A 24850-nucleotide genomic window follows, 5' to 3' on the forward strand; every position below is an offset into this window, starting at 1 on the left:
CATAAAGGACCCATGCACAACCTAAAAATTCATCATCAACCCCCATCCCACCATAAATCCAATCTAACTATCATGATGGGAGACAAAATCAGGAAGCCAGCAAGATGGAATGGACCCATGGCTGCCTCAACCAACTCTCCATATTGCAGGCCCTGCAGAACTGATTAAGATCCCACAGGGCCCTGTCATCAGATGGCAGGGAGTTCCACCGGCTGGGGGCAGGGTCAAAAAGGCTTGGTTGAGGTTAGCCAAATGTCCTCAGGATCAGGGACCAAATGTCCTCAGGATCAGGGACCACCATAAGAGCAAACTGCCCTCTGTGGGCAATATGGGAAGATGTGGTCCTGAAGATATGAAGGCCCCAGGCCACTCCCTGTCTTTTCTTCATAGCATCATTTGCACTCATGGCCCTAATGTCAGATATGGCTTGCCTGTTCCTGCCTCTTTGCAGTCCCTCAGGTTCATTTGCCTTCTGAGGGTGGGAACCACCTGGGTGAATCCTCTCCAATAACCACACTGGACTCTTTGCTGGGATAAACATTTTGGCCATAGTCATTTTATTAGCCAACCAAAACAGAAGCGTGAGGCGTAGCATGGGTCTTGATCTGGCCTGTCTGCTTCATAGCGAAGCTCCAATGGGCGGATGCCCTGTATTGGACTTCGCTCCGCTGAAGGGCTCTGCCGGGTGGACGCTCCTGGCAAGACGTGATCCCCATTTGCCAGTTCGGCAGGGCGGTTGCCTCTTGCCGCCATTGGCACTTCCAGATCATTACCCATGCGCCACTGCCGAACGGCTATGACAGAAACATGCAACAACCGAATAAACCCAGGGAGAGCTGGGTGGGCAAATCGCCGGCTGGCCAAAGCACATGGCCAGAACAAAGGAAGGCTTTCCCCTTTAAAGGGTCAATCCGCCCTCCCCTCCTGGTGATGTCACCCTTGCCCAACACGGCCCGAGCTTTGCTTCCGCCCTCAGTTAAGCGGAAGCGGTCACCTTGGCTCCACCCATCCCACCCCCAGAGGCAACCGCAGCCGGTGGGTGATTCACAGCTGTCTTTTCTGTGCTTTTGACTTCCACAGCCCAAATACAGTTTAAAGGAATCCTTATGAGAATCCTCCCCTGCTTGTATTTGAAGAGTACGGAGTCCTATTTACATCTACAGAAACATACTTCTCTTTTCTGTAGAAACGGAGGAACAAACCCTGTCATTTTACAAGGCAGGACTGATTCTCATATGTAGATTGTGTCTGGGGACACTAACAGAAGCTTCTTGGGTACAAGAACTCTATGGTAAACTTGAGAAGCATATTCTTTTCAGTGAATAGAAATATACAATATACACCAGGATTATTCTAAATTACAGCATGCGGATAACATCAGGGAAGAGAAACGGTGATATGCCGAAGGAGGCCACTTAAAATGCACTGTGTCTCAATAATAACATAATATTTCCACAACTGTTTCTGCTTAATGAAAATAAACATAAAACATTCCCTTTTCCTCCTATCAAATTCATTTCTTCGAGCAGCAAAATGACAAAATGATTAGCTGTTAATAAGGAGCCAGTTTAAAAGATTGACTGACACTGCATTACTCATTTAATTTCCGTTTCCCCTGCATCCCCCCCTCTTTTTCTCCCAGCACAGAGGGAATTAATATTATCACATCAAAGGCTTCCCTTTAAATGGGGGAGAAAAATAATTTAAAAAGGACACAAGCTGTGATTATTCAAACTAGGGTATTTGCACGTTTTGTGTGTATATGTATAAAATGATATCATGCTACAACTTAATTTTGTTCAAATTGCTGTCAGTCACTAATAGAAGAAATTCACTTCCGTTTTATCAGTGCTATTGTGTCCCAACAGATTTATGGGATGTGGGGAGATAGTGGTAGCGGAGGGTAGCTTTAAACAAGAAATCTGATAGGAAAGATACAGACATGAGGAAAGTAAGGCATTGAATCAGAGATGACTGATTGAATTCCCTACACAGTACTTTTGAATTCTTTTCCCTTTCTTTTATCATTTTTTTCCTTTTTCCACTTTTCTCATTTTCTTATTTCCCTTTGGAAACTAATAAAGAACTACTTGTGTGTGAAACACAGAACTTAATATAATTTCCTTCTGTTATTTTTATGTACTTTCTCCAGTTCCCCAAAGACAAACTGGGCCAGGTGTGATTTAACACCTAAAGATGCATCAAATTCCATAAAAGAGACATAGCTAAAGAAAAAAAAATTATGAGTGGCACAACTCTTAGCCAACCAGCAATCAATGATCTATCAGCATTTAAGTCCTGGCAGATTGAATTATATCCCTCTCCAACTGTGTTACGGCTTGCATGACAACAAACAAGGTGTCAAGTATTTATCTTTCCTTCTTGGGGGGAAAAAAGAAAAGAGAAAGGGAGAAATTGACATGAGGCAGAAAGGGGATTTAAGAGGGAAAAGACCAACCACAGCATGAAATATGAAACATAAATCACAGAGGTCAGGGAAAGCAAAAGAACTTGGTTACCAAGGCTCCAGATGGATTAAATAACTGGCGTCCTGAGGGAGGGTGGGGAAGTCAGCAAGAGAATAATACCCGAACAGAATGCTCTTATGTCAAAAGGTTTGAGGACAAGCCTTGTTAATTCAGAAAACAGAAGAGTTAAATTAGTCTGGGTCCCTGTGAAAAATCAGTGTTACATATTGTGCTTGAGGGATAAATTTTCCCTCTCTCTTGCCACTGTATTTGCTGCTGACAGGTGACTGCTGTGAGTAGTTCATTAAAATGTCCCATTTGTGGAACTTTATCAGAATTTATAACACTTCCTGCAGTCAACAGGGTCAAATGCAATAATTAATGAAGACAGTGAAGGGACTGAAGTAATTATTCACCACTCACCTTTGGTAAACTAGCCACAAAGTTTAGCACTTGTACGTAACAGTCCAGGAAAGATTCCTCAGATTTTTTTCCCATCTAGGTTTGTTGAAATTCTTTTGGCTGCGCCCAAAATTCCTCAGATAGGCTGCTTAAAGAAGCCCGTTCCCATTCCCGTTGAATTTTGACTTGGGGAGAAAAAACTTCGGTAGCAACCTTCACATCAGATTTTAAGATTTCATACAGAGATCTAGATCAGACCAATCCAGGATGCATCCCACATTCTTGGCTATTGGCCTGTTGTTGCAACATAGCATCATTTGCAACTGGATTGTTTGGTCCACAGAGGAAAATCCAGAAGTGTCAATATGGCACAATGACAGCATAATATCCAACTGGCCTGCACAGATGATACATTTGTGCAAACTGGGTGAACACTTACAGTAGGAACATGTGGTCCTCAATATTATATACTCATCATCATCATCATCATCATCATCATCATCATCATCATCATCATAGTTTATTTACGGTCATTGGCCAGCAAGATCCAAAAGAATTAAAATCATAAAATTTACAGATATTACAAATATACAGATTAAAACAGTTAACAAAATGCAGATAATAGGCCTCAGGAACTCAAAACATCAGCTCAAGATAATGAGTGGAAGGTCAGTCTAATAATAATTAATAATAAGGATTAGCTGGCAGAGCCAGTAGAGCTCTGTCGGGCCTTCCTGATTTTACTTGATATCCAGGCAAACTTGGAAACAGAATACGTTAGATTTTTATTGGTATCTGATAACAGTATTTTAATCTTTTCTTTCTTAGCCAAAGGAGAGTGTGTCGAGTCAAAGTGCAGAAACATCCATCGTATCTCATTATAGTATGAGCATTCAAATAATATATATGTTCCGAAGTTTTCCAACACCTCCTATTTGACAACTGCAAATTCTACCCCTCAGTTGGTACTTTGGTTATAAATCCCGTTGGTATAATAGTTAGGACGAAAGGGTGTTGTAACGGAGTAGACTGTAGGCTCTTCGGGATAGTTAATCGCTTAAACAAAAGGAAGTAAGGTAAAGGCATTATTATTGAAAGTTTATTCAGCATTATTTTTACTGAAAATTGGGTGTTTAAGTTTATTCAGATCGTGTTGCCTCTTGACATCTATGATTCTAAGTTTAACAAGATCCCTAGCTCTATCATAATTCGTGCTGGTAATTAGTCGTTGAGAGAGTCCATAATGTGATAGTTTCCGTAATACTGCTCTAAGCCACGGGGGAACAAATGTGTCAGACAAGACAAGTCTTGCAAGACCCCTCTGGCAATAGCATAGCCTGAGCCAATATAGTATAGAGAGTGTCCATAGTTTTGCTTGTACTGAAATTAGGCCAGTCTCTATACACAGTGCAGAGTTTGAAATGTTGTTTGGGAGCTATAGGATGGACCTCAAGAATTTTGACTGAGGACGCTCAAGATTGCAGAGGGAGCCGGTTATGGTGAGTGGTGTACAAATTATATACTCAATATGTACAGTCACTGCACCATATAAATCAGACAGTGCATGGAATATCCATCCATATAATGTCTCCAGTTGGTACAGAATGATGCTGCACAGTTACTTTCAGGTGCTATACAGAGTAAGCATACCACTCCCTTTCTCTAGACACTTACACCTGCAGAACAGTCTCCCTTCCTATGCTCCATCATCACAACTGCACTCTGGTAGTCTACACAACTTCAGCAAATACTATACTTTTGAAATCCATATTGTAATGTTTATTATTTTAGTCTTTCTTGAATCATCAATCATCACGAACATAAATATGAATATACATATGATAAATGTAAATATGATTCATTATGAATCATATTTATATTTGTACTTAGCTCAAAATCTCCAATTACAGTCAATAAAATAACATTTTAGGTAGTCATGCACTGTACTTCTTTGACTACATTTAATCAGAAATTCTCGATTGGATGACACTGCCACACGTGGTCAAAATCTGCAGTGACAGTTTCACATTTCCAACATCTATGATAAGTCCACCAAGGCATTTTTATTCAGTTTGTTGTAAGGAGTGGAAAGCCAAAAATTGAATATTTTGTAAAAATTCTGAACTATATAATTATTATTATTTGGTGTGATTTCTGGTATTTTGGACATATACAGTACTGGAACTGGTTCTCCTAAGGAAGAAGAATAGGTAGAAATTAGCTTCAACTTTTTCTGACATGTCTCCTGTCCTACAAACTGTTTGGAATTCTCACGGAAGACAGCTCCGTCCCTTCCTTGGGATTCTAAAAAGCTACAGAAAAACTCATCCTTCACATCACCCTCGCCATATCCGCCAAACCTTCACCAAAGAGTTTGGAAAATCATGGGCTTAAGAAATATTCTTTGACTAACAGTCACGCATTTACTTTTGACTGTACACTAGACAATTGGCCATTGAATGAGCAGACTGAGTCGATGTAAGAAAAAAATGTGATATAGACTTCCACATGACGGAACTACACGTGATGCTCAAGTTCTGAGAATGAATCTCAGTAGAAAACTCGAGAACAAAAAGCAGCTACGAAGCATATGAAATTGAGGATATGAAATTTTTTTTTATTCTTCCCCTATTTCATTTCCTTTGTAGACAGTGCTCCTGTGACTGCATTAATCTCTGTACAGAAAAAAAAATACAGGCATAATGAGTACTGTCTTTTTTCTTGCTTCGGTGTGGTATGGCAAGTCATTATTGTCATCCTGTATATCTAAGCCGTTTTTGATGCCATATGGACTTGGGATTGGGGGCCACCATTCTCTGGTGATTCCAATCCTACCTGGAGGACAGGTTTCAGAAGGTGGTGCTGGGGGACACCTGTTCAGCCCTTGGTCTTGGGCCTGTGGGATCTTGCAAGGTTTCGTCTTGTCCCCTATGCTTGTTAACATCTACTTGAAACGTCTGGGTGTGGTCTTCCAAAGGCCTAGGTTAGGTTGTCACTGTAATGGAACCAGAGAGGGGGCTTTACTAGTTAGCCAGAGTTAGACTGGCTCTATCCCTGTGATGTTTTGACGGATACTCTTAGGGACTTCCTTCCTTCTGGTCTCTTACTCTCTCCATCTTACTCTCTATCTAGCACCATGTGCGTAGGGAGAATGGATGCTTCATGGATCCATCTCCATCCAGCTAGATTAGAATAGAATAGTGAATCTATCTATCATGTGCTATCGACTGCCCAAACAAGAGGCAGATATCATGGCATCCCACAGGAGAACAGGACTTGTTCCTGTGCAGCGGGCCTACCCAAAACAACTGAACACGTGCTCCTTCATTGTAAAGATTTGGAAGTCCATCGGTTGCTTTTTCTCGAGGCCATCTTGAAGAAATTCTCAGTGAGATCAGACAAGGAAATAGTTTCATACCTGCTTAGTGACCATCATCCCCACATTACTGAATCAGTTGCCAGGTTTTTAACAAAGGCACTTGGATCAAGAGTGAAACCTTTGTGTAAATTTTAGTCAATTGGTTTTAACATAATTTGTATTTTACCACTCTTTATATGCCATTAAAGGTCTTGTATTTGTATTTGAATCTATCTATCTATCTATCTATCTATCTATCTATCTATCTATCTATCTATCTATCTATCTATCTATCTATCTATCTATCTATCTATCTATCTATCTATCTATCTATCTACCTATCTATCTATCTACCTACCTACCTACCTACCTACCTACCTACCTACCTACCTACCTACCTACCTTTCTTTTTTTCTTTTTTAAAAAAAGTTTTATTAATTTAACAATTGTGCAACATTTAACAATCAACAATGTGTACAAAAACTATTTGATACATGTCCATACTATGATTAACAGAGTATGAAACATGACAATCCTCCTATATCTAACACCTATTACTTATAGACATGACAAACAAGATATACAGTTTCCCTCTTATAATCCCAATTGTTATTAACCAACATTTATTAACTAATAACCTTATCTATTACTATCAGATTTCTATACTATGCATTTCTTAACCTTAATCTTAACTTCCCTGTCTTAACCCCTAAATCCCCTTACCCTTTCCCCTTATCTTATCCTGTGTCTATTATTTTTCCCCTTGAACTTCCCCCTGATTTCTCCCCTTTCTGTACCAATATTCTCATATTGTGAAGGTTTATCTTTCAATTCTTTTACTAGCTGTTCTATTTTTGTAATATTTTCAGTTTCCAATCTTAGCTTAATGTTTTACATAATTTTGAATAATTTTGTTTTTACTGTTCTTTTCTATATATCAAATATAATCAGTTCATGTGTTGGTAAATCTTCCATTGTAAATCTTTTATATAGGTCGATAACTTGTCCAGTTGCATGTATTCCATTGTTAGTAACATCCAATCTTCTTTCATTGGAGGTTGTTCTTTTCGCCAACTTTTGGCTATTTTCATTCATTTCAACCATTCATTTCAACCATTCATTCACTTCACCAGGGAGGTACAGTTTTTTCTGCCAACCTAGGTCGAACTCAGGTCGAAGCTGGTAAAGTGGGGAATCTTCCTTGCGGTGATTCTCCCGTTCAGCCAATCACAAATAAGTGCTTTGGGCATGCGCAGAATGGGAGACTCATGGCGGGGAAAAGCCCGCCTTTTTAAACAATTCCTTCTTGCATATGAAGTGACAGCCATACATATAAACTGTGCACTTTTACACACTGCTGATAGCAATGAAGCTGCAATATTTTTCCCACCTAGCGATGTAACAGCCAATCAATTACACTCCCTTCCTCCTTCCTGGTGGCATGTTAAAAACATTTTTCATTCTGAGGGACAGTTACCATTTTGATCTGATAGCTGAGTAGAGCAGACAACAGCCAATCGGGAACGAAGAGGAGAAGAGGCGCCAAGGTGATTCCTCCTCTGAGCACGGCTCAAACATGACGACCCCGGCTGCTGTGGGGAGTGACTGTGCAATCAACCTAGGTCAGTACTTCCATGGACCAGGTTGAACCTAGGTCGGTTCCGCAAGTGGGGAATCGACCCAAGTCTCATTTGATGGAGAGTTCTACCAGGGTAGAGCTAGAGATGAGGAGAACAGCTGGACAGGTTTTGGGCCAAGGACCACCAGTAGGTTGTTTCCTGCTCAACACAACACTTTACAGCTTTCCATTCAGACAGACACGTCAGGGCAATTGGCAAAGAAGATCAACCTGCTTGTAAGGAAGGCGTTCAACCAAGGCATGTTTGGCTGTGATTGTGCACTTGGTGAGGTTCTCAGCATGCCTGCTGTAAACAGCTAAATGTAACCAAAACATTCCTATTTATCCACTCTAGAAGGCAAGAATAACTTTTTAAAAAATGAATAGCTTTCTCCAGGTCTCTCCACACATGATATGGCATCTTCCCTTGCCTCTTTAATAAATCACATTTTTTTCAGTTAATCATTACCTCCTTCCTAGTCTAGATAATGATGGAAGGCCTCATACTATTAGCTCCACCCACATAATTCTCGGCATTTGAGGGACGGGATGGTATTGCTATGGTAACATTCAGAAATCTCTGAAATTGGTAATAAAGCTATGCTAAATTTAAACAAAGCAGGCTGACAGTGTGGGACACTCGCAATGTTTGTGTTTGTGCAATTCTTGGTGTTCTGATTTGATGGAGTCAGGTAGGGTATACATATTTTAAACAAAGAACTAAAACTCAAATTTGCTGGAAAACACCCACAAATAACGAAACAGGCACACAAAGGTTTCAGTTCTACATTAATTTTTTTAAAAATCAGCCAATTCTTTGTCTTTTAATGTATTTGTTACACAAATCACACTAATTGATTTTATTTTTATTTATTTTTTGAGCTTATATACCGCCTCCTTTGGATATTAACAGAAATGAAAGATTACAACTGGATAAACAAAACTTCCATTCATTATTAGATGGAAACAACCAAAGTTGCCGATTACTAACTTACCAATTAAGCCAATTAAAGGATAAGGGTATTTACAAAATAAATAAATAAATAAAAATGTCTGGTTGTCTTAGAGAACGATACTTTGGTATTTTTGATATGACTGCTAATAAATAATCCATGCTAGAAGTCGAGAGTAGGGACAGACATTTATATTGTGGAAACTGTGATTTTTGTAAGTGCTTTTTCAGAGCTGAAGCCATCGTGATAAAGTACTCTCCCTGCCCGAGAAAGAATGTTTGCTTACTATTTCACCATCCCCGGGAGGCACAGAGAAAGAAAATAAGCACATCAGTTGTCATTATGACAGGATAAAAGGGGAGCCATCATATTTCAATAACACAATACGATGAAGAGCCCCATCGAGTGATGAATTATGGACTCTCTCTTTCACACTCAACTGTAAGTTAATATTATCTCTCCAGAATAATTAGAGTGAAGTTCAATTACTGACCCTGAATTACCGTGTGGGCCACACGACGGGTTTTGACACAGTATTTTGCACATTTATCTTTTCACCTAATGTACTGGATCTGCATTGGGGTGGTGATTAATCTTCCTAGGCCTCATCTAGCTCATATCATTCTTGCATGGATTGGCTTGCTCCCTGAAGTCCCCTTGAGCGTAATATAAATGGGGCTATTACAATTGAGGAGCTGAGGAGCGCGTTTCAGACAATTCGTGCCCATTTTTCACATTGTGGGAACAGGATCGCTTTTGAAGCTTTTCGGCCCACCAAGTGGTTAAAAACAAAACAAAACAGAAGTAGTCTTCTGCGAGTGAAGTAACTATCCTTCCTCATTTACCACACCAGGCCAACAGGGAATTCGTCTTCTGGTGTAAGACACTGTTGCCAGACACCTTCAGAACTAGACAGTTGCCCTTGTTCTCCAAGGAAGAGAAAGGCAAAATAAATATTTGCTATCTTTCAAGAAAGCCTTCACGAGATTTATCTACCGCAGTGCTTATCATTCTTTTAAGTTGTGCGGGACAGTCAAGCGCAGAGTTAGGTGTGCATAAACTCCATTATTTCAGGAGCCTTAAATCTGTGCTGGGCAGTAGTCTGAGAGACATACAAATTAGTGCTGCACCTTTTCCCCCCAAGCCAAGTCAGTTTGTAATCATAGTACAACAGGCTACACCTCTGCAGTTCTGCCAAAAATCCATTATAAGGTGGGGAGTGTGTAACCTCAGCTTGTGGGTTCTGTGGGGCAGAACTTGGAATGAGTTTGCAACAACAATTTTTAAAAACAAAATGGTTTACTTTCTTAACACATAACATCTAACATCAACGTTTTACATCACACTTCAAGGTCCTGTTCAGATTTCACTTCAAGTCCTTCTAGTTACAGTCTACTGATACTGCCAAGTCCAATTCTTCTTTGCAAGTGGGTTGGCTCCTGAAGACTCCAAGGGCTTGGTGAACAGGATTCAACATGATGAAGGTTTCCAGGAGAACTCTCACCCATTACAACCACAAAAAGAAACCCTGAAACAATAAACTCCAACATTTACAACATAGCAAAAATAAACAACTACCTTCCCAGTAGTTCCCAACAATATTGCAGTTACCTTAACAAGGTGTTAAGGGCTTATACAACCAAGGTCCGAGTCTGGTAGCCCTGTCTCCAAACTATGAGCTCTGCAGCCTCTTGCTGCTTGGAGTCTTCACCCCTTTCTGGGTCAACCCATTTTGAACATGGGGGTTACAAGTGCTCTTATCCCTGCATTTATGCCTAGCAGTAAAGCCCCTTGTATGAACAAATGCAACGGGCTCTAGATGGGTTAATGGTGCCCACAGTGGAGACCAACCCCTCCAGCCTTTTTCCCCATTCCTTATTCCCCTGCCCTGTTCCTTATTCACAGTTCCTAGTACCTTATTTGTGGAATCCATCCGGAAATACTGAGGATAATTGAACCAATGGGAAACCAACTTCAGCCTCCTAAGCTTGTTATTGTTGTTAACTACCATCCTTTCCCCAGCCGCACCCTTTGCCCTCCATTTTGGACAGGCCTCCTTTGGGCTTTCCCACTTAATTTCATCCTGGTGGGGCATTCCAGACCACTGTTTCCCCGGCAATGGGAGAAACGGGCAGGGCGCTCCTGCAACTCACCCTCTCCTTTGGAATGGGTGAAAAAGGCAGGGGTGGGGAAAGGTTGTTAGTTGTTGCCGTGGCAGGAGGGAAAGAGGCTGCTGGGACTTCCAGGCTGTTTCCCCACCACAGCGAGCAGAAGCCCAGCTGGGGAAAGAGGAGCCAACAGGTCCCAACAGATAACTCTCCCCGCTCTCTTTTTCTTTCATTTGCTGTGCTTAGTTCCTAAACGGGGAGATTCCAGGGCTCATGCCTTCATGGAAGGTGCCCCCAGCACCTTGAAGTTTCAGCTGTGTTGAAGCTGGCTGTGATTCTTCAGCAGCAAAAGACTATCAAGAAAACGTCATCACGCATGTCCAGAGGGACTCTTCCCCCCCGCCACTCCACTGTGGCAATGAACATTTTAATTAATTGTCCTGAGAAAAGACGTCTGTGTTTAAATGTAGCATAGTGGACCCCCCTTTCTTTTTTTAGCCCCAGTATTTTTTAAAAAAAGTTGTAGAAGGGCACTTTCTCACCTCTCTACAGCCCAAAATGTCCCCCAAGATATAGGATTCCCTGGTCGGGATGGTCCAAGATATCCCAGTCTTATCAAATATCAGAAGCTAAGCAGTCTGTTTGGTATAGAGTGTGTTGGTTTTATTTATTTATTTATTTATATTTTAGATTTATATAGGCCGCCTCTTCCCCGGAGGGGAAGCCCCCAAGCGATGTGTGCATGCCAATTGGCTGGAAGTGGACCGTGCATGGCAATTGTTTAGACATGAGTCATATACACCTGCTAGGCTTGCTCAGTTATATACAGAGGTTTGTCCTATACACATTTATGTATATTTCTTACTTGTAAAAAAATGCTGGAAATAGTTTAGGTTTGTAATTTATTATTATTATTATTATTATTATTATTATTATTATTATTATTATTATTATTATTATTATTATTATTATTATTATTATTATTATTATTATTAATACACATAACAGCACAGCACAAGTGTCTGGAATTCATCTCTGAATATCGAGTCCTTCCCAAGGACCTAGGATATTAGAGACATCTGTTCCTGACATCTGTTCCTGGTAAATTAGTAGAATCTATCATTAAAGATAAAATTATTAAACATGTACAAAAGCAAGACCTGCTGAGGAAGAGTCAGCATGGCTTTTGTAGAGGCAAGTCCTGTCTTACAAACTTACTAGAGTTCTTTGAGGGTGTAAACAGACATGTGGATAAGGGGGAACCAGTGGACATTGTCTACTTGGATTTCCAAAAGGCTTTTGACAAAGTTCCTCACCAGAGACTGTTGAGAAAACTGAGCAATGAAGGAATAAGAGGGGAAGTCCTCCTATGGATTAAAAACTGGTTGAGGAACAGGAAACAAAGGGTGGGTATAAATGGGAAGTTCTCACAATGGAGAGATGTAAGGAGTGGTGTCCCCAAAGGATCCGTTTTGGGACCAGTGCTCTTTAACTTATTCATAAATGACCTGGAAGTAGGGGTGGGTAGCGTAGTGGCTAAGTTTGCAGATGATACCAAATTATGTAGGGTGGTGAGAACCACAAAGGATTGCGAAGAGCTCCAAGTGGACCTTGATAAATTAGGTGAGTGGGCTAAGAAATGGCAAATGCAGTTCAATGTAGCTAAATGTAAAGTGATGCACATAGGGGCAAAAAATCCAAACTTCACATACACGCTACAGGGGTCAGTGCTATCAGTCACAGACAAGGAAAGGGATTTGGGCGTCTTAGTTGATAGTTCCATGGGAATGTCAACTCAATGCATGGCAGCTGTGAAAAAGGCAAACTCTATGCTGGGGATCATTAGGAAAGGAGTTGATAATAAAACTGCAAGGATTGTCATGCCCTTATACAAAGCAGTGGTGCGACCGCACTTGGAGTACTGTGTTCAGTTCTGGCTGCCACATCTCAAAAAGGATATTGAAGAGATAGAAAAAGTGCAGAGAAGGGCAACAAAAAAATGCTGGAAATAGTTTAGGTTTGTAATTTTTATTATTATTATTATTATTATTATTATTATTATTATTATTATTATTATTATTATTAATACACATAACAGCACAGCACAAGTGTCTGGAATTCATCTCTGAATATCGAGTCCTCTCTCTTTCTCACAATACTAGAACCAGGGGGCATTCATTGAAAATGCTGGGGGGAAGAATTAGGACTAATAAAAGGAAACACTTCTTCACGCAACGTGTGATTGGTGTTTGGAATATGCTGCCACAGGAGGTGGTGATGGCCACTAACCTGGATAGCTTTAAAAGGGGGTTGGACAGATTTATGGAGAAGTCTATGGCTACCAATCTTGATCCTCCTTGATCTGAGATTGCAAATGCCTTAGCAGACCAGGTGCTCGGGAGCAGCAGCAGCAGCAGAAGGCCATTGCTTTCACATCCTGCATGTGAGCTCCCAAAGGCACCTGGTGGGCCACTGCGAGTAGCAGAATGCTGGACTAGATGGACTCTGGTCTGATCCAGCAGGCTAGTTCTTATGTTCTTATGTTCTTATGTTCTTAGAGGTATTTGCGTAGAATATGTGCAGTTCCTAGAAGTGCTGCTTTCTGCAGCATGTGGACTGATGTTCTGTTCAAGCTTAGGCTTTCCAGATGTTTTTCAAGATTTCTTGGGATTCCTCCTAGAGCACCGACTACTAGTGGGATTACTGTTGTTCTTTTTTGCCACAATCGTTCAACTTCAATTTGTTGGTCCTTGTATTTTGTGATCTTTTTCAGCTCTTTGTCCTGTACCCTGCTGTCAACTGGCACAGCAACATCTATTATCTAAACATGTTTTTTTCTTTATCACTGTTATGTCTGGGGTGTTGTGTGCCAGGTGTCTGTCTGTCTGTATTCTAAAGTCATAAGAACATAAGAACAAGCCAGCTGGATCAGACCAAAGTCCATCTAGTCCAGCTCTCTGCTACTCGCAGTGGCCCACCAGGTGCCTTGGGGAGCTCACATGTAGGATGTGAACGCAATGGCCCTCTGCGGCTGTTGCTCCCGATCACCTGGTCTGTTGAGGCATTTGCAATCTCAGATCAAAGAGGATCAAGATTGGTAGCCATAAATCGACTTCTCCTCCATAAATCTGTCCAAGCCCGTTTTAAAGCTATCCAGGTTAGTGGCCATCACCACCTCCTGTGGCAGCATATTCCAAACACCAATCACACGTTGCGTGAAGAACTGTTTCCTTTTATTAGTTCTAATTCTTCCCCCCAGCATTTTCAATGGATGCCCCCTGGTTCTAGTATTGTGAGAAAGAGAGAAAAATTTCTCTCTGTCAACATTTTCTACCCCATGCATAATTTTATAGACTTCAATCATATCCCCCTCAGACGTCTCCTCTCCAAACTAAAGAGTCCCAAACGCTGCAGCCTCTCCTCATAGGGAAGGTGCTCCAGTCCCTCAATCATCCTTGTTGCCCTTCTCTGCACTTTTTCTATCTCCTCCAATATCCTTTTTTGAGATCACGGCGACCAGAACTGGACCACAGTACTCCAAGTCTTGCCCGGTCGCGCGACCACTGCTTTTATATAAGAGGGCATGACAATCTTTTACGCGCAGTTTTATTCTCCAATTCCTTTTCTAATGGTCCCCAGCATAGAGTTTGCCTTTTTTTTACAGCTGCCATTCATTGGAGTTGACATTCCCATGGGAACTATCAACTAACCAAGAGCGCCCTAAATCAGTCTTTCCTGGTCTGTGAGCTGATAGCACTCGACCCCTGCTTAGCATCAATAATGTGAAGTTTGGATTTTTTTGCCCCTATATGCATAGCACTCTTTACATTTTTGCTACATTGAATTACATTTTGCCATTTCTGAGCCCACCTCACCTAATTTATAAAGGTCCGCTTGGAGCTCTTCGCAATCCTTTGTGGTTCTCACCACCCTACATAATTTGGCATCATCTGCAAACTTGGCCACCACGCTACCCACCCCTACTTCCAGGTCATTTATGAATAGGTTAAAGAGCACTGGTCCCAAAACGGATCCTTGGGGGACACCACTCCCGACATCTCTCCATTGTGAGAACTTCCCATTTACACCCACTCTTTGTTTCCATTTCTCAACCAGTTTTTAATCCATAGGAGGACTTCCCCTCTTATTCCTTCATTCCTGCGTTTTCTCAATAGTCTCTGGTGAGGAACTTTGTCAAAATCCTTTTGGAAATCCAAGTAGACAATGTCCACCGGTTCACCCCTGTCCACATGCCTGTTTACACCCTCAAAGAACTCTAATAAGTTTGTAAGACAGGATTTGCCTCTGCAAAAGCCATGCTGACTCTTTCTCAGCAGGTCTTACTTTTCTACATGTTTTATAATTTTATCTTTAATGATAGATTTTACTAATTTACCAGGAACAGATGTCAAACTGACTGGCCTGTAATTTCCCGGGTCCCCCCTAGATCCTTTCTTTAAGATTGGTGTGACATTGGCCATCTTCCAGTCTTCAGGGATGGAGCCTGATTTCAGGGATAAGTTGCATATTAAAGTGAGAAGATCAGCAATTTCATGCTTGAGCTCTTTAAGAACTCTTGGGTGAAGTCCCAGAGTATTTTTGCTTCTTCATTTTTTCTGGTCTTCTCTGGCTTGTGCTCGTACCAGGTCTTGCTACAGGGCAGGCCATACTTTTTTTGCAAAGGTTCCAGTGCAGCATTGCTGCTAGCCTATTGTGATGTTCGAGATAGTCAGTTTGAGCTATTTTCTTACAACAGCAGATGATGTGCTCCACGGTTTCGTCACCCTCTTTGCAGAGACGGCACTTTGGGTCATTGTAGGACTTTTCAATCCGTGTCTTTATTGCATTTGTCCGTAATGCTTGCTCCTGGGCAGCAAAAATCAGGCCTTCAGGCCTTCAGTTTCCTTCTTTAGAGTTCCCCTTCTGAGCCACTCCCATGTTTTCTTGCTGTCAACCTTCCCTTCAATGTTCTTAAAGTACTGCCCATGGAGTGGCTTGTTTAGCCACTGCTCCTTTCGTGTTTTAAACTGTTGGACTTTATACTCTTTTGAAAATTATAATAATAATACTAATACTAATACTAATACTAATACTAATACTAATACTAATACTAATACTAATACTAATACTAATACTAATACTAATACTAATAATAATAATAATAATAATAATAATAATAATAATAATAATAATAATAATAATAATAATAATAATAATAATAATAATAATAATACACGGCAGCCAGGTATCACTGTCGGTGTTGGTCTACGTCACCATCGACCCCCAGCCAGGGGCCTAGGATGTTGTGACATATCGGCGAAGGATGTTTGCGGTGCCCAGCAGCACAGCTTTTTGAAGTTGACAGATGTTGATTTTGTCAATGTTATTTTGTTTCAAGTGCTTCCCCAGGTCTTTTGGGATAGCACCCAGCACGCCGATGACCACTGGCACCACTACTGCTGGTTTGTGCCAAAGGCGCTGGATCTCGATCTTTAGATCCAGGTATTTCACGATCTTTTCATGTTGTTTTTCGTTGACCCTACTGTTGCTGGGTATCACAATATTAATGATCCACACCTTTTCTAGTTCAACGATGACAATGTCAGGTGTGTTGTGCCACAGGACTTTGTCTGTTTGTATACAAAAGTCCCACAGTATCTTGGCTTGTTGCAAAAAATGTTGTTTGGTCTTGGTGGGGTAGGGTGGCCACCCCTGGGGGAGCCTCCGCAACACTAAGATTCTGTCCTGGGCTCCATTTTCCCTAGCTGCGCCTTTGTAGAGGTGGGCAAGTCACAACTTTTGCAAATGTTCCAGTGGACCATTTTGGCCACACTGTTGTGGCAGAGTTTGTAGTCAGTCTGTGCAATCTTTTTGCAGGAGCTGAGTACATGGTCCACAGTTTCATCCACTTCTTGGCAAAGTCTACTTTTGGGATCAGTTGAAGTTTTGTCGATTTTCACTTTAATTGCATTTGTTCTTATTGCCTGTTCTTGAGCAGCAAGAATTAGCTCTTCCAACTCTTTTTTTTAGCACTGCTGATGTTAACCATCCACATGTTTTGGTGTCATCCACTTTTCCTTTGATCTTTTCCAAAAATTGGCCATGCAGTGACTTGCGTTGCCAATTTTCTGTCCTTTCTTTCAGTACTTTCTGATGATACTCTCTCCTCGTGATGTCAACTTTCAGCAGTTTTTTATTGTTCAGTTCTTTAAGTTCCCATTGTTCACTGCTTTTTATGTAGTCGGCAAGTGCTTTTCTTTTTCAACAGTGTGTTTCACTTGTAAAAGTCCTCTGCCACTGGATTTGCATGGCAGGTTCAGCCAGTAAGTATCACTACGCAGATCTAGCGCACAGTGAATCGTCAGGAGTTTCCTCGTTTTTTGATCCAATTCATCCAAATCAATTCATCCAAATTCATCCAAATCAAGTCAAGTTTACAATGCCAGCTGTGTATCTGATGATTGGAATCACCCATGTATTTATCGCCTTTATTGTGTTTCTGCCATTCAGTTCAATCTTCAGTATTTTCCTCACTCTTTGCTTGTATTCTCTACCAACAGTGACTGGATTTCTGTGTCTGATTTCCCATACAGCTTCAAATCATCCATGTACAGTAAATGTGAGATTTTTTTCTGAGTCTTTGGCCATTTGATAGCCCAACTTTGTTTTCTTTAAAATTACTGTTATTTAGCAAGTGAAGACTGTTGTCAGCAGAGAATCATCAACTGGACACTGTTGTCAGCAGAGAATCATCAACTGCAGGAATCATCAGCTGGACACAGGCTGAATTGGAAGCATTGGATAGAAAAACTTGGAAGCTTATGACAATGCACCATGCCTTACACCCACACAGTGATACTGATAGATTATTCCTTCCCCGGAGATCTGGAGGCAGGGGCTTACTGCAAGTACAGCAAACAGTGGAAGAAGAGAAGCATGCACTGGCTGATTATGTGAAGGAAAGTCAAGAACAGGCATTGATTGAAGTGAAGAACAGACATTTGATGCAAACCCAGAAAACCAAACAAGAATACAGAAAAAAATGTGATTAAATGAGGTCTGTAAGCTGGCACAACAAAGCACTGCATGGCCAATTTCTAGAGAAAATAAAAGACAAGGTGGATAACGAAAAGACCTGGCTGTGGTTAACAACTGGAACTCTGAAAAAGGAAACTGAATCCCTGATTTTAGCCACCCAAGAGCAAGCCATCAGAACAAATTCGATCAAGGCCAAAATCGAAAAATCCTCAGATGATGCAAAATGCAGATTGTGCAAAGAAGCTGATGAAACTGTAGATCATGTCCTCAGCTGCTGCAAAAAGATTGCCCAGACTGAGTACAAATAGACACAACTCAGTGGCCAAGATGATCCACTGGAATTTTTGCAAGAATTACAATGTAAGAACAGCTAAGAACTGATGGGAACATTGTCCAGAGAAAGTAATGGAAAATGAGAAGGTCAGGATCCTGTGGGACTTTCGAAAGTGTTGAAACACAATACACCAGACATCACCGTGATCGAGGACAAGAAAGTGACAGCATTGGGACCCATTATTCTTTTACTGTGGGAGGGTTGCGTAAGGGTTTCGTGGGACACTGTTTTGGGACATAATCTGCTTTAGGATATAATTGTTTTAAATTGTATGTATGTTTTTATATGTGATATTTTATACTGTACACCGCCCTGAGCCCTTCGGGGATAGGGTGGTATATTAAATTAAATTAATTAATAATCATAATCATAATCATAATCATAATCATAATTGACATAGCAGTCCCCGGTGACAGCAGAGTCATTGAAAAAGAACACGAGAAGGTCACTAGATACCGCAATTTGAAAATCAAACTTCAGTGTCAATGGCACAAACCAGCTGAGGTCATCCCAGTGGTAATCGGCATCCTGGGCACCATCCCCAAAACACTAAGGCACTACTCGAAACATCTTCAAATCGACAAAATTAACTTCTGTCAGATTCAGAAGGCAGTCCTGCTAGGATCCGCACAAATACTACGCTGATACATTACAACTTCCTAGGCCTCTGGGTGAGGCTCGAATTGTCATGAAGGCCAACAACCAGCTAAAGATCTGGCAGCTGTGAAATCTACAATAATAATAAATTGTTGTTGTTGTTGTTGTTGTCAAAAAAACAAACACATTGTATCACAACCGCCAGATCACTGGTTGGTGTTGGCCTTCTATCTGCTTCGAGTTCCACCCTGGAACTTAGGAAGATGTGATGTATCGGCGTAAAACATTAGCAGAGCCGAGTAGAGCAGCTTTCTGCATTTGGCAGACAGTGATTTTATTGATGTTAAGTTGTTGCAAGTACTGTCCCAGGGATTTTGGGGCAGCACCCAGTGCGCCTATCACCACTGGGATCACTGCTGCTGGTTTGTGCCATAGACGCCGCAGTTCAATTTTTAAATCTTGATATTTTGTAATTTTTTCTAGTTGTTTTTCTTCGACCCGGATGTCATTGGGTATTGCAACATCAATAATCCACACTTTATTGTTCTCGACGATGGTAATGTCTGGTGTGTTGTGCGCCAGTACTTTATCTGTTTGAATTCTAAAGTCCCATAATATTTTGGCTTGCTGATTTTCGATCACTTTTTTGGTGTTATGTTCCCACCAGTTCTTGAGTGTGGGAAAACCATAATTTTTACATAAATTCCAATGAATCATTTTGGCAACTGAATTATGCCACAATTTATAATCAGTCTGTGCGATCTTCTTACATGAGCTGAGTATGTGATCCACAGTTTCATCCAATTCAGTACACAATCTGCATTTGGCATTGTTAGATGTTTTATCGATTTTTGTTATTATTGCATTTGTTCTAATCACTTGTTCTTGAGCAGCGAGTATTAATCCTTCCGTTTTTTTAGTGTTCCAGATGTTAACCGTTGCCATGTTTTGGCAACGGCCATTTTAGCTACATATTGACCATGTAATGCTTTATTATGCCAGTTTTGTGTTCTTTCTTTTAAAGTTCTACTTCGGTATTCTTTTTTTTTTGTAGCTGATACCTTCAATAAGTTCAGATTTTTGACTTCTTTCAGGGCTGGTTGTTGAGTGCCTTTGATGTAATCTGCCAAGGCATGCTTTTCTTCTTCTACAGTTTGTTTTACTTGGAGTAATCCTCTGCCGCCAATTTTGCGGGGCAGATATAATCGATCAGTGTCACTATGAGGATGTAAAGGAAGTTGAAAGATGATGTTGATGATGATTATTATTATTTGCCTCATTCAAAGCATAATCAAAAGGCAATAAGAGCAAAGTTAAATGTTGTTGTTTTATATTGTTATGCAAGGGGATGAGAGAAGTCACTGAAGACACTGTGGCATAGGAGGTTAAGAGCTCGTGTATCTAATCTGGAGGAACCGGGTTTGATTCCCAGCTCTGCTGCCTGGGGAATTCAGATTAGCCTGTACACTCCCACACATGCCAGCTGGGTGACCTTGGGCTAGTCACAGCTTCTCGGAGCTCTCTCAGCCCCACCTACCTCACAGGGTGTTTGTTGTGAGGGGGGAAGGGCAAGGAGATTGGCAGCCCCTTTGAGTCTCCTGCAGGAGAGAAAGGGGGGATATAAATCCAAACTCTTCTTCTTCTTCTTCTAAAGAGCATTTTGGAAGACATGAAATTTTGTGCATCAGAAAAAACATCCACTCTTCTCCCTGTACTTTCCTTTCACAGCAGCTTCTGAAGCCCACCATCAACTGTATCCCACCATATTCTCACGAACAGCTTTACAATAAAAATACTGGAATGCAGAGATGCATTCCTTTCTTGTCCACAGAGAAGTTTTTATGTTTTACTGGCTCATGCCATGCTATATAAAAGACTTTTAACAGATGGAATGCGAGTTACAAATTGCCAATGAGCCACAGGCCCTCTAAAGCAACTTTGCTCACTTGGTAAATCTTTACAGTCATTCCCTTTTTCAGTGTTAATGTACAAACTGCTGCAATTTGCTGGCCTTGCTTTAATTATTAAATTGGAAAAAGGCAGATTATAGAAAGGCATCATATAAGAGATCTGGTGTTTCTTGCCTACCCACCTTCTCCTTTAATTGTTGAAAGCTCATGGAATTTGCAGTACATTCCTAAAGCGAGTTACCTCAATGAACTTCAGGGATAACTCTGCTTAGGACTGTACTGCAAGTCGCCAAAAAGATTTGTATAATCACAATGGTAAGAACATAAAATGTACCTCGCCAGAATTGATCATTACTTTTCTAACCTAGCATTACCTTTCTAACCTAGCATCCTTTACCTTTCTAACCTAGCTGCAAAAAGATTGCCCAGACAGAGTACAAACAGAGACACAACCTTTCTAACCTAGCATCCTACATCATTACCTTTCTAACCCAGCATCCTACTTTTTTTCCCCACTGGTGCAAATGATCATCAAAAACATCAAGACAAGGATCATGAAAATCATGCAGACAAAGTGGTAGGAAGGACAGGGCTAAAGTGAGAGCCGATTTTTCCCAGTGGATGATTGTCCTGGTGAAATAGTACACAGGATTTACCCTGTGTTTCCAGAAATGCTCTGTGAGCCAAAAGATGCTCACAGAAACTGAGGTCCCTTCCGCACACGCAAAATAATGCGTTATCAAACCACTTTCACAACTCTTTGAAAGTGGATTTTGCTATTCCGCACAGCTTTAAAGAGCTCTGAAAGCAGTTTGAAAGTGCATTATTCTGCATGTGCGGAATGAGCCTGAGTGAAAGATATATTCTTTGTCCCAACATCTGATTATATAAAATACATGTGATATTTTCTGTGATATTTTCATGGCTAATATTAATTGATAGATCTCCAGTAAATTTTTCGAACCAAAGCCAAGTCGGATCAAAGCAAATATGTATGTGTTAAATGCTGTCAGGTTGCCTCCAGCTTATGGAAATCCTATGAATTAATGACTTCCAAAACATCCTATTGTTAACAGCCTTGCTCCAGCAATCTTCTGAATGCCAGTGCCAGGAGGCAACATCTGGGACAGGTCTTGTTTGCTCATCCTGTTACCCTTTGCAGATGGTTTCCACTTAAGTTGAGGAAAATAACTGATTGATAACTGATGTATTGTCCCAGGAGAGAACTCATACATGAGCAGGTGGTTGTTATAATTGCAGTGAGCTTTATCTATATATATAAAAATGGAACGATGCGTTTGTTGCTTTGAGAATAACCCCGCACCTGCTGGCCCAAACGCTCTGAAAATTTCACAAACACTTACTCATTCCCCTGACTGTGTTCTTATGTACCTCCTGCTGTCAGACAACACACCTGAGCCAGGTAAAACATCTTTTTCTTGGCACACCAGGCCATGAAGCTGCCTGTGTGTAACTGTCACCCTTAGAATGTTCGTGACCTTAGAATGGTCGCTCAGATGGCCAGATAGGAGCAGTGAAAACAGTACATAGGCAATAACTCGAGTGGACTTGAAACATATACACACGCTGTCGTGTGAGATGTCAGGTGAAGTTCCCCCACTCACATGCAGGTACCTTTCACTCTCTGTGCTTCACCCACTACTACCACACAACACACCTACTCTCATACACATTCAGCAGAGGGAGAGGGAAGGGACGGAGGGGGAGGGGTGGCATGCAAGGGAAGAGAGGGTGGGAGAGGGAAGGGATGGAGGGGTAGGCATGCAAGGGAACAGAAGTTAGGGAGGGGTGAGAGTGAGGGGTGGCATGCCGGGGAGGGGAGGGAGGGGGCACAGCATCTGGGTAAGACCCACCCACTCTACCAAAGGGAAAGGGGAGGTAGGTAGGGGGAGGGGTGCCATGCAAGGGAAGAGAAGTGAGGGAGGATGAGGTCACATAAATCAATGACATTGCACAGTATCACCCTACGTGTTTCCATGAGCACATACTGCTGGCCTCTGCAATTGATTTGCTGCTACTGTTCCTTCCCCATTTCACCACAATAAGCCACAGCAACGCATGGCCGGGCCCCGCTAGTTAAAGAATAAAACTAATCAAAGTAAAAAAAAAATCAGTCAATGAACATACACAAGAACTAACTTAGATAAAAACCCTAGGAGGGTGAATAACATTTAGGGAAGGGTAATAGGTACCAGTCTTGAAGGGATGTTCACAAAAGCAGTGCAGAGGAGGAAAACAACCAGTATTTTTGGGAAAAAAACAAGACCTACGGGAATGAGTGCATGGATCTAGGACACACCCACACTATGATAGCCAGGGGACCTGTTCTTACATCCCAAAATTGGTCCTGAGGCAGTATGATGTACATTAACAGGAAAGCCAAATGACAAAGAATTGGTTGCTTTTCTGTGGTTCCAACAAAACAGTAGGAGAGGCTTGATGGGTCTTTAGGTCACAAGCGAATGCCTGGACCATTCCCTTGAATACTGATTAATTGGACGGAAGACTGCAGATATGGTAAGTAATGGTCTGCTTGAAGTGTTATCATATTAGGGAGATTTAATGGTGTTTAGCTAGCCCTATTGTTAAGCCAGGTACACCTTAAGGGCAGGGGAGAAAGTCCACTGCCTATTCCTTTCTAACCAGGCTTCAATACAACAAAATGGATCCCAAAAACTCTCAGGAGCATCCATTTTGTGATAGCAAATGGGAGGAAGGATCCACTGCTCACATTCAGGGGCAAATCTAGGAAAACTGGAGCCCGGGGACAAAATCTGAGTTCGGTGCACCCCCACCCCAGGTATGGATGACCACCCTCCCCCACAATGATTTTTTGCACCAGCTCACAAAACACCTCCCACCACCAGCAAAACATACATGGCTTTCTCCACACCAACTCTCTTTCCTAATTGTGTCCTCACACCAACCCTATGAGGTAGGTTGTTAGCCTGAGAAACAGCTCCAAGCCAGTGCAAGTGGGAATTAACTTTTAAGCATGTAAATCTCTCACAAGTCACCCCCCATCTGAAGGTTTACCAAGCAAACATCAGCATCATCTCTCGCACATCACCTCCCTACCCCAGCAAAACAGGCATGGGCTCCTCCCCACCTCCTTCCTAATTGTGTCCTCACACCACCCCTGTGAGGTAGGCTGCTAGACTGAGAAACAGCTCCAAGCCAGTGCAAGGAGGTGAATTAACTTTTTACCCAAGCATGTAAATCTCTCACGAGTCACCCCCCCATCTGAAGGGTTTTACCAAACAGTAAACATCCAGGCATCATCTCTCTGCACATCACCTCCTACCCCCCAGCAAAACAGGCATGGCTCTCTCCCCACCGCTTTCCTAATTGTGTCCTCCACGCAACCCTGTGAGGTGAACATGGCAGAAGCTGCTGAGCTCAAGCCAGTCTGCAAGCCAAAGTGGGGTTAGCTTTTAAGCATGTAAAATCTCTCACAGAAGTCACCCCCCCATCTGAGAGGTTTACCAAGCAAAGCGTCAGCATCATCTCACACAAATCACCTACCACCCACTATGCAAAACATGCATGGCTCTATCCCCACCACTTTCCTAATTGTGTCCTCACACCAACCCTATAATGGAGTAGGCTGAACCTTTAGCCTGAGAAACAAGCTCCAAAAAGCCATTTACGCAAGTGGGAATTAACTTTTAAGCATGTAAATCTCTCACAAGTCACCCCCCATCTGAAGGTTTACCAAGCAAACGTCAGCATCATCTTCAGTTCTGCTGCTGCTTCTGGGCTCCCTGCTCAGCTTGCCTTTTCCTGTGCCTGCTGCCGGGGAGAAGGCTTCTGAGAAATGCCACACCCCAGTCCTGTTCCTGGGAGCCCAGTGGGACTTCTCCCCCGCCCCCTGGACACTCCAGGCCATGCATGTGCAGAGTGAAGTGAGGGGACTCTGACAGGCTGACACTGGGGAGCAGTCGGCTTGCTTCAGTGCTGCCCTGCTTTCTAGGAGCTTGCTCAATCCCTACCGGCTCTGTAGGAGGATGTTTTTTGAAGCCCCGCGTGACCCAGCCCTCAAT

The sequence above is a fragment of the Sphaerodactylus townsendi genome, linkage group LG14 (assembly GCF_021028975.2).
Source record: "Sphaerodactylus townsendi isolate TG3544 linkage group LG14, MPM_Stown_v2.3, whole genome shotgun sequence".
Lineage (NCBI taxonomy): Eukaryota > Metazoa > Chordata > Lepidosauria > Squamata > Sphaerodactylidae > Sphaerodactylus > Sphaerodactylus townsendi.